The 9,275-nt window shown below is 36.2% G+C and overlaps 1 long non-coding RNA gene across 2 annotated transcripts; it reads left to right on the top strand.

Moving 5' to 3' along the window:
- The first annotated feature begins 1,448 nt into the window (after nt 1–1,448).
- LOC135745490 (uncharacterized) lies at nt 1,449–7,566 on the top strand. 2 transcript variants are annotated; one of them, XR_012338059.1, is made up of 4 exons: nt 1,449–3,025; nt 3,475–3,619; nt 5,777–5,949; nt 6,204–7,566. It is a non-coding gene; the product is annotated as an uncharacterized lncRNA (long non-coding RNA). The 2 variants fall into 2 exon arrangements; XR_010531267.2 differs by having other exon boundaries at nt 1,455–3,025; nt 5,777–5,943.
- Nucleotides 7,567–9,275: the final 1,709 nt, after the last annotated feature.

Raw genomic sequence — 9,275 nt, 5'->3', positions numbered from 1 at the left:
TTGACACGTTGCCATGGGAACAGCGTTCGAGATATAAAAAATCCCTTCGCAATTTATCATCTACTATGCCTCGGCATCATGTTGACCACTTTTGGTGTCAATCGCATGAATATCCTAGAAGGAGTATTTAAAAGAACATCAGTGTGAACTTAAAGGCTTAAATAAGCCTTTAAAATGAAAGTAAAGTTTGACACGTTGCCATGGGAACAGCGTTCGAGATATCAAAAATCCCTTCGCAATTTATCATCTACTATGTCTCGGCATCATGTAGACCACTTCTGGAGTCAATCGCATGAATATTCTAGAAGGAGTATTTAAAAGAACATCGGCGTCAACTGAAAGGCTTAAATAAGCCTTTAAAATGAAAGTAAAGTTTGGGGCGTTGCCATGGGAACAGCGTTCGAGATATCAAAAATCCCTTCGCAATTTATCATCTACTATGTCTCGGCATCATGTTGACCACTTCTGGTGTCAATCTCATGAATATTCTAGAAGGAGTATTTAAAAGAACATCGGTGTGAACTTAAAGGCTTAAATAAGCCTTTAAAATGAAAGTAAAGTTTGACACGTTGCCATGGGAACAGCGTTTGACATATCAAAAATCCCTTCGCAATTTATCATCTACAATGTCTCGGCATCATGTAGACCACTTCTGGAGTCAATCGCATGAATATTCTAGAAGGAGTATTTAAAAGAACATCGGCGTCAACTAAAAGGCTTAAATATGCCTTTAAAATGAAAGTAAAGTTTGATGCGTTGCCATGGGAACAGCGTTTGAGATATCAAAAATCCCTTCGCAATTTATCATCTGCAATCTCTCGGCTTCATGTTGACCACTTTTGGTGTCAATTGCATGATTTTTCTAGAAGGAGTATTTAAAAGAACATAGCATAGAACTGTCAAAAAAAATCCAGCTTTGTGACTGACGCACTTCCTGGCGCCTGGTGGTGGCGCTATACCCGGGAGTCACAATAGGCACATCATTGCGATCGGATTCTTCAGACGAACAAACACACCGCGTGTCATCACAATAAGACATTTTTTGCCTTAGATATTAGACACTTCCTGTTTCTCTGAATTCGCCATAAATTCGTCATCTCGCCATGGCAGAACCGTTCAAGATATCAAAAATCCCTTCGCAATTTAGCAAGTACAATGTCTCGGCATCATGATCACCACGTTTGGTGTCAATCCCATGAATCCACTAGGAGGAGTATTTAAAAGTTCAATGCATGCATTTTTTAAACAAACCAAAATAGCCGACTTCCTGTTGGGCGGAGCTTAAATGTTAGAGGGCGAAAGTTGTTCGGGTCGATGAGATCTATAAGCGTACCAAGTCTCGTACATGTGCGTTGCATTACAGGGGGCGCTATAGAGCCCCCGTGCCACGCCCGTGTTCCAGCCTTTGGATTTCTGCGATGACGGACGACTCTGACGTCTGTGCCAAGTTACAAGAGTTTTCGAGTATGTTAAGGCACCCAAAAAGTCCAAAAGTGTAAAAAAAAAAAAAAAAAAAAAAAAAAATAATAATAATAATAAAAATAATAATCCGAGCAAAAACAATAGGGCTTCGCACCTTTCGGTGCAGGCCATTCTGGCCTGCTCCTCGGTGCTCGAGCCCTAATAACTCCTTGAAGAACAATAGGGTCCTCACACCCCGGTGTGCTCGGGCCCTAATAATTAAATTAGATTAACACAAGTAATTTATAAATAACATAAAATAAAATAAAGAAATTATAAAAATAATGAAAGAGTAGCCAGAATTGCCAGCTCTGTCTTTTTAAATGCAGAAACAAAGCCTAGAAACCTCTTATGGCCATGTAGCCCTGTCACGGGGGTTATTGGATTTATTAACGCATTTTTTTATATTTATTGAAAGCTAGGCTACTTCTTCACATATTATGATAATGCTATGCAAATAATATGCTGTAGCCTATATTAATATATTTGAAGAAAGCTGCTATATGTGAAATCAGATAATGTGTCCCCCATATGGCCAAAATTGAATGATCCTCATTTCATAGCACGTCTGTGATGATTTGACTATTTGGGGTCACCTCATGGTTTTCTGTAATTTATATCCTCACCCGAACCCTCCATAGTCTCATTACTGTGACAGATATGGTAAATTAATATGTTTTTAAACGAACGTGTAGCCTAAAGTTTATTGTGTCTGTCACACATGCAGACCAGTAAATTATCACATCTGCAGAACTTTTTAACGCGTTTACATGTTAAAAATGTAGATAATATTTCATTGTCAGTGGTTTCACGCATCCACTCTCATATTCATCAGAATTGCTTGACCTACCGACAGCGGACAATCCGCGTATCTTTAGCTCAGAATTCTACACACAAACGTAGTCTACATGTTTCACGTCCCCCACATGCCAATTACTTACATTAATTAATAGGTACCATATTTTCTTAATATTAAGAAAAGGTTAATGTTAAAAGGCACAGCTCCTGAGTCTTTATCTTCTACACTTAAACAGAAGGAATCGGACAGGGTTTGAAAACATGGAATCTTTATTTTTTTTTTTTGCATTTTTATGGATATTTTTTATCATCAATATGATAGAAAACAGAATAACAATGCTAAGGGTTTAATTGGTATCGTTGAGAACTTAAAGTTTTCTGTGTGTGACGTTTTGACATGTATAGCAGTGTTTCGAGCAAAGAACTCACTGTAAAGACAAGAATTATGGTTGGGAGTTAATACTTCTTTTAAAGTATTGTTAGGAACGAGTCAAGACAATCAAGAGTACATTCATTAGTAATGAAATACCTGTAAAACACAAGAACAAGAGATAGAATCAATTTTTTTGTATTTCTTTTTTCCAAATCTGTTCACTCCACACGCACAGATCGGTAGGTGGCGGTAATCACTTGTTTGTTGGTGTGCCAAACCGCCATAAAACACCAGAAGAAGAACTCACCGTAACTCCAGAGTAGCAGTCAGATCGCGGATTCATATGCAGTTATTCATATGTAGCGTTCATGTGGAAGTGAAAGTCCGTGACAAGTAAGTTTTCTTCTATGTTGTTGTCGTCAATGCAGATTATTACAATGTACCGCAGCTGTGTTAACTTTGATGCACCGAGATCTGTTTGAGTAAAATTTGATAATGTTTTATGAGCAGATTAGTGCCGTTAGCATCGCGGCTAATACGTTTAATGTTTACTTGCTTATTCTTTCAAAAGTGCTACATTTCTGCTTAATTATTGCTTTATTAACAATACAGTATACAGTATACAGTATTTCTATATTCAATTTATTATTGTTGTTTTGTAGTATTTACTTCATTATGCAGTTTGTTGTTATCTTATGCTGATATTTATTGGTCATATATCAGTGCGTTGTGTAACTTAATGGTAAAGTTAGTTGTTTATCATTGATGTTTGTAATCTCTTATGTTTTTTACGTGTTATATTTAGACAATCATTATTTATTATTTCTGTTATCATGTTTCAGAATACTACCTCAAGTACACCACTATGTGAAAATGGTCACTCTTGTGCAATACATGACCAAATCTGATGACTCCCAACTCCCCGACCAAAATACTGCAGCAGTCGATAACATATCCACAAGAGTTAAATGGGGCACTTTCTATATGGTAATATGGAGAATTGCATTCTACACTCTAAACAGATTAAAAATGTTGTTTTGATGTTAGAAACAACACAAACAGTGTTAGTTTTGGGACATAGACTAAATGCATTGTCCCAAAACAGACAAATCTCTGTTATTATTGGAACAACACATTTTGTGTTACTTTAAATACAAGTGTTGTCACTTTTATTTATTTTAACACAAAGTGAAACATAATATGTTGAAACTGCACATAATGGGCTCTATCTTACACCCGGCGCAATGCAGCGCAATGCGCGACGCAAGTGTCTTTCGCTAGTTTCCACCCTAATTTTCACGTTTAGCGCCGCGTTGTTTAAATAGCAAATGCATTTGCACCCCCTTTTGTGCCCATGGGCGTTCTGGTCTGAAAACGAGGTGTGTTCAGGCGCATTGTTGGCGCGTTGCTATTTTGAGGCAACTAAAATAGACTACGCCATTGACCAACAAAAACCTGGTCTAAAGTCTAAAGTGTTTTATGTTATTTAAAGAGCGCATTAGTAAAATGCGCCTATACACGGGAGGACAACGCGGGTTTGCTTAGCACAAGGTACATGAATGCGCAGCAGCACAAAAATGCTTTTAAATATGAAAGATTAAAGGATTGAATGTAAAAGATTATTATTGAGTCTCTTGGACATAAATGAGGACTAATTATGAGACGTTAGAAGGCGCAAAGAGCTGCTTCACCTGCAGCCTGGTAAGTAAATAAATGCTTTGCTTTGAACAAATGCGTCTGTTAAATGTTTTTTTTTAATGCTACCTCACGGATTTATTGTATATGATGACTCTGTACCTGTGGATAAGGTGAGATGAGAAACATTTTTAAGTAATGCTTAAAAAAACTCTTTGCTAAAAAAAACGCTGTCCAAAGTGCTGAAACGTGAGGAGAGCCGTTTGTAAATTCTTTATCTCCTGTTTGTTACAAATAAAGTATTTTTAGAGTAAAAACCTTATCTTACATACTTGTAAATAATTTTTTGATGATATTGGATAGCCATACATTTAAAGCAATTACAAGCCTGCTTTTTACTTCCATGACTAAAAGAAAACGGGTTTTAAAGGTTTTTTTAAAAAAAAAATAATAATTGTGTTGTTTTTCACTTGTATTGAAATTGTTAACATTAATCTTAAACTGGGGATCTTCTTCCTCCGCTTAGTTTTTCAGTTTACAAAGTCCGTCATCTAAATAGGGATTAGACATAACGCCAGCGCAACTGGCTTTTAAAGAGGATGAGAGCTGTGACTCTCATTGGTTTACTGCACGTTACGCCCAAAATACTCCCATTACAATAGGACCTACCCTTTTCGACCATGCGCTCGGCGCAAAAAACATTTTTCCCGTCGTTAAATTAGCAAAAGTGGATTCGGACACGCCCATTTAGACGTTGCTCTGTGCGCTTTAGACAATGCGCTTAGATCGTTAAAATAGGGCCCAATGTGTTAAAGCGCATAACACAAAAAATGTGTAAAAAAAATTAACACATGCTTTTACAGAGTGTAATATTAATTATTAAATAATTAACTGCATAAGTAATTTTTACTTAAACCTAAACATCAGTATGTTATACCTACTGATTAGTTAATCATTTATCTTAGTAGTGACTACAGTGTGAACCATTTGTTCTGCACTTCGATTTATTTTGTTTGTGGGCTTGTGTTTGTCATAGCAATATCAGGTACCACATGCAGCATGACTTGTTTAATCAGACTATTATTTTATTAACTAATTCAACTTTACAAACAATGCTTTGTCTGTCAAAGTCATTTATATGTGCAACATCTGACAGCAGTGAATTTTCATCAGCCATTACTCCAGTTTTCATTGTCACAAGATCCTTCAAAATCATTGTAATATGCTGATTTGGGGAACATGAACTCTTCTTATTATTTTAAGCAAAATTATAAAGAACTATAATTTTTATAGTTTTGCAATACATATATATTACAGTATTGTTAAAGCATGCTTTTAAGATATTTAAAAGTATAAATTGTAAAGTCGTTTTATAGAACACTTTGAAAGGAGTTTGTCTTAAATGCTTCTCTATTATAGCTGTCCTAGTTATCTGTATCAGATGTTTCTTTTGTCATGTTCATCAAAAAGCCAATACACTTACAATGAAATCTTTCTTTTCTTTCCTAGAGAGTTCAACCTTTCTGTCTTGAGATATTCACACCTTTCAGATTCCCAACTTTATGATATTGTTCAGAATTTGGTTGGAGAAAATTAGGAGATTGGGGAAAATGCTGTTCGGTCCAGGCTTGCAGCTATAAATATTCGAGTGCCACGAAGGAGACTTGGACTGTATGGTTAGAGTAAATACTTTTTACCTACTTAGGTCCCAAGCTTTGGAATGTTTTGCCCAACAATGTTCAATTTAAGTCTAAACTAAAGACATATCTCTTTAACAAAGGATTCACATAATTCGCCTATTAAATATACGTATGCCGCAATAGTTAGCTTTTCTGGAACAGAGCACACTTTCATCCATTATACCGTATGACACTTGCATTATATGTGATGACTTATGCTAATAGGATTTTGTTTCTCTTTCCCTGTCTCGTCCTAGAACCCAAGGACACTGAGACTGACAGACCCAGTTCCTGCTGCCATGAAGCTCATCACACCATGATCTACTGGCCTCCCATCATCGTGATGCCCTGCCAATGTCTGACCAGCGAACACCCGCTGCTTCCCTTTATTTCTAAATTTTTTAATTCTTATTAAATCGTATAGTATAGTTTTTTATTGGATCGCGTAATTCTGCTTAGTGACAACCAACCACTTACTTTAACTTTTAATTTAAATGATTTAAACCTTTAACAATAATTCCAATACATTTTAAGAATATAGAAGGCCTATTCAATATGTAGTATATATTTTCTAGGATCAGCTAGGTCTGGGTCTCTCTCAAGGGTTTTCTTTCTCCCAATTACTTTTTCCCCTATAAGAGTTGTTTTCCTAGGAGTTTTTTAAACCCCTTGGGGTCGGCTGACATTAGCTTAACTTAAGAGTTACATTACATTATTACTCCGCTCACTAGTACGGTTTAATCTGAGCCGCTGTACTTTGTTGTCCTATAATTTTTCTCGTTTTTATTAAACAAGTAACCCAACTGGATCTGCACGTAGAGCGTTGGCCCAAAGACTGCACCGAAGAACCTACCCTACCATGTTGCAGGTCCCAACTCATTGTGGCACAGTGATGGAAACTACTTAATCTTAACATGTTTACAAATTTGAATGTTTTCTTAAGTCCCTGTAAAGTCAATTTTAAAAAATTGTTTCTGAGCACATTATAAATGTTTAAATTTTTTTTTGCAGAAATACACAACAAAGACTATAAACTACGTAGTTCTGAATTGCAGAGTAAAGATTGTGTATTTCTGAGTTCAGGATATTTTAGATGGTCCTGAAATGGTTACTCGATAATGCACTTGAGCCACCCAGCGTGGCCCCGCCCCTAACACAATTGTGACCATCCATTCAGGTTGAAGTGGTATTTGAAAGTTGAGAAACAGTAAGTGGGTGTTGTTTCAGCTTTGACGGCGTACATACCACCACCGTTTGAGAGCACAAAATACTGCCTATTTTTCCAAGATTTTGATAACTTAGTTTAATTACTGGTGTTTTGCATGCAAATTTGGTTGGTTGGTTAATAACACATTTTTCCAAATACATACTTTCAGATATATCAGTGCAAGTTATTTTCAGTTAAGACAGCTGAAACATTCATTTTAGTTTTGCCTTAAGCCTTATCTGTGAAAACGGGCATTGGTGTTCTACATGCTAATGTTTGATTGTTTGGTTTTTAAATCTTATGTCACACCCTTCTTGATGTTCTAAATGTGAATATATGTATGCTTATGTGTGCTGCAGTGCATCATTTTAAATACAAACTAACTAAACTAAGTTCAGATGACAATAAAGAAAGTGTACAAAACTGTCTGTATTAATTTTCAAGACATTTATTTTTCCCAAAGAAAAACAGTTTTTCTACTGATGAACATGTATACGTTATAAATTTATATATAAATATTTTAACATTTAAACACAATCATAGTACTACCATGTAGTGGCTTATTTTTTATTAATTTAATATATACCTGCACCCTTTACAACATTATGCAGTTGTTGTACAGACGGTATTGGTCAAACTGAAAGAGTGCTTATAGTACAAACAATAGGACTACCAGATAAACACTTCATTATTAAGTACCAGTGAAGCACTTTATTTCCACTTTAGACATAATTCTTTTTTGCATTGAAAATGTTTTTTTCTAATCTGATCTGTGATAGTAAAAAGAGAGAAGCTTGCCCACCACAAGCCACTGAAATGGTTAAAAATCCATGTGTCTTTCTAACAAGTGCAGGGTGGCTCTTACATATCACTGACTGATGTTATCTTTCTGATTAATGTTATCTCCAAGTGCACATACACCAAATGTGCAAGCAATAGGCTTAGTAACGTGTCTTTACTGAGACATTTAAAACCCTCCATATACACTTACAAGCAAACCCTGCCAGATATTATGAAGTACCAGTGAAGTGCTTTTTTTCCACCTTCCATAATATATATATATATATATATATTTGGAATCTGATCAGAGATAGCAAAAGCAAAAATAAAACTTGCTTGGCAAAAGGTGGAATCGAACCTGGGTCTACCGTGCCAAATGCATGCATCACCAACCGCTTGCCAACAAGGTGAGCAATTTGTGTAAGTATAGACAATCTGTTATTTTATTTGCAGTATTTTACATTATAGCCAACATGTAAGAAGGAAAAAGCACAAAGAAATAATCAGAAATAATGATCCTTAGCATTTTACTTGCATTTTGGTGTCATAGCCTAGAAATGGACGGGAACCCCCTAAGCCTACAGTAATGGTTTAACCCTACTGCCCAGGAGCCAATAGGAACTCATCGGGCTCACTGGTTGAAACTGGTCATGTTGCCACGAGGGCCAAAATTGCGCGAATTTTCACACGTAAACAACGCGTAGATTACGCGTTGTTTGCGCGTAGAATACGTGTTGTTTACGTGTGAAAAATCGACACGTATTCTACGCGCAAACAACACGTATTCTACGCGCAAACAACACGTTGTTTACGTGTAAGATTTCGCGCGTTTTTGGCTCCCGCGGCCTTCCATAGATATCTGGAGCTGTCGCGCGACTCGACCTCCTATGATGTCACGAGCTACAGCCAATCCGACGAGGGGTTGACGTCACACAGAAAGATGAGCAGCATGTCACCAAGAAAACATTGAACTCAGGCATAAATGTCTGTATGACGTTTCACATATATTTACCACAACTGCGCTGAGAAATAGCAAACGCTGTAAAGCAGCCAGGTGAGCAAATGTTACTATTACATTATCTAAATGTTATAGGGTAAAATGTAAATTAATTGGTCATTTTCCATATACATGCATATTATAGAAGCTAGCGTAATCCTATTTTTGGGATATGTCTGTAAAACATTACAAAGAGTATAATTCTTTTTACTGTAATTCTGTTTATTGTTATATATTGTGTATTAGCGGATATTCAGTTACATTACAATCTGCCTTTTGTACCAGTCGAAAGAGCTTGTAAACCAAGGAATAAATTCTCATATTTAGATTGAATTGACAAATAAA

This window comes from Paramisgurnus dabryanus, chromosome 12, assembly GCF_030506205.2.
Source record: "Paramisgurnus dabryanus chromosome 12, PD_genome_1.1, whole genome shotgun sequence".
NCBI lineage: Eukaryota > Metazoa > Chordata > Actinopteri > Cypriniformes > Cobitidae > Paramisgurnus > Paramisgurnus dabryanus.
This window is presented reverse-complemented; position numbering and strand designations above follow the sequence as displayed.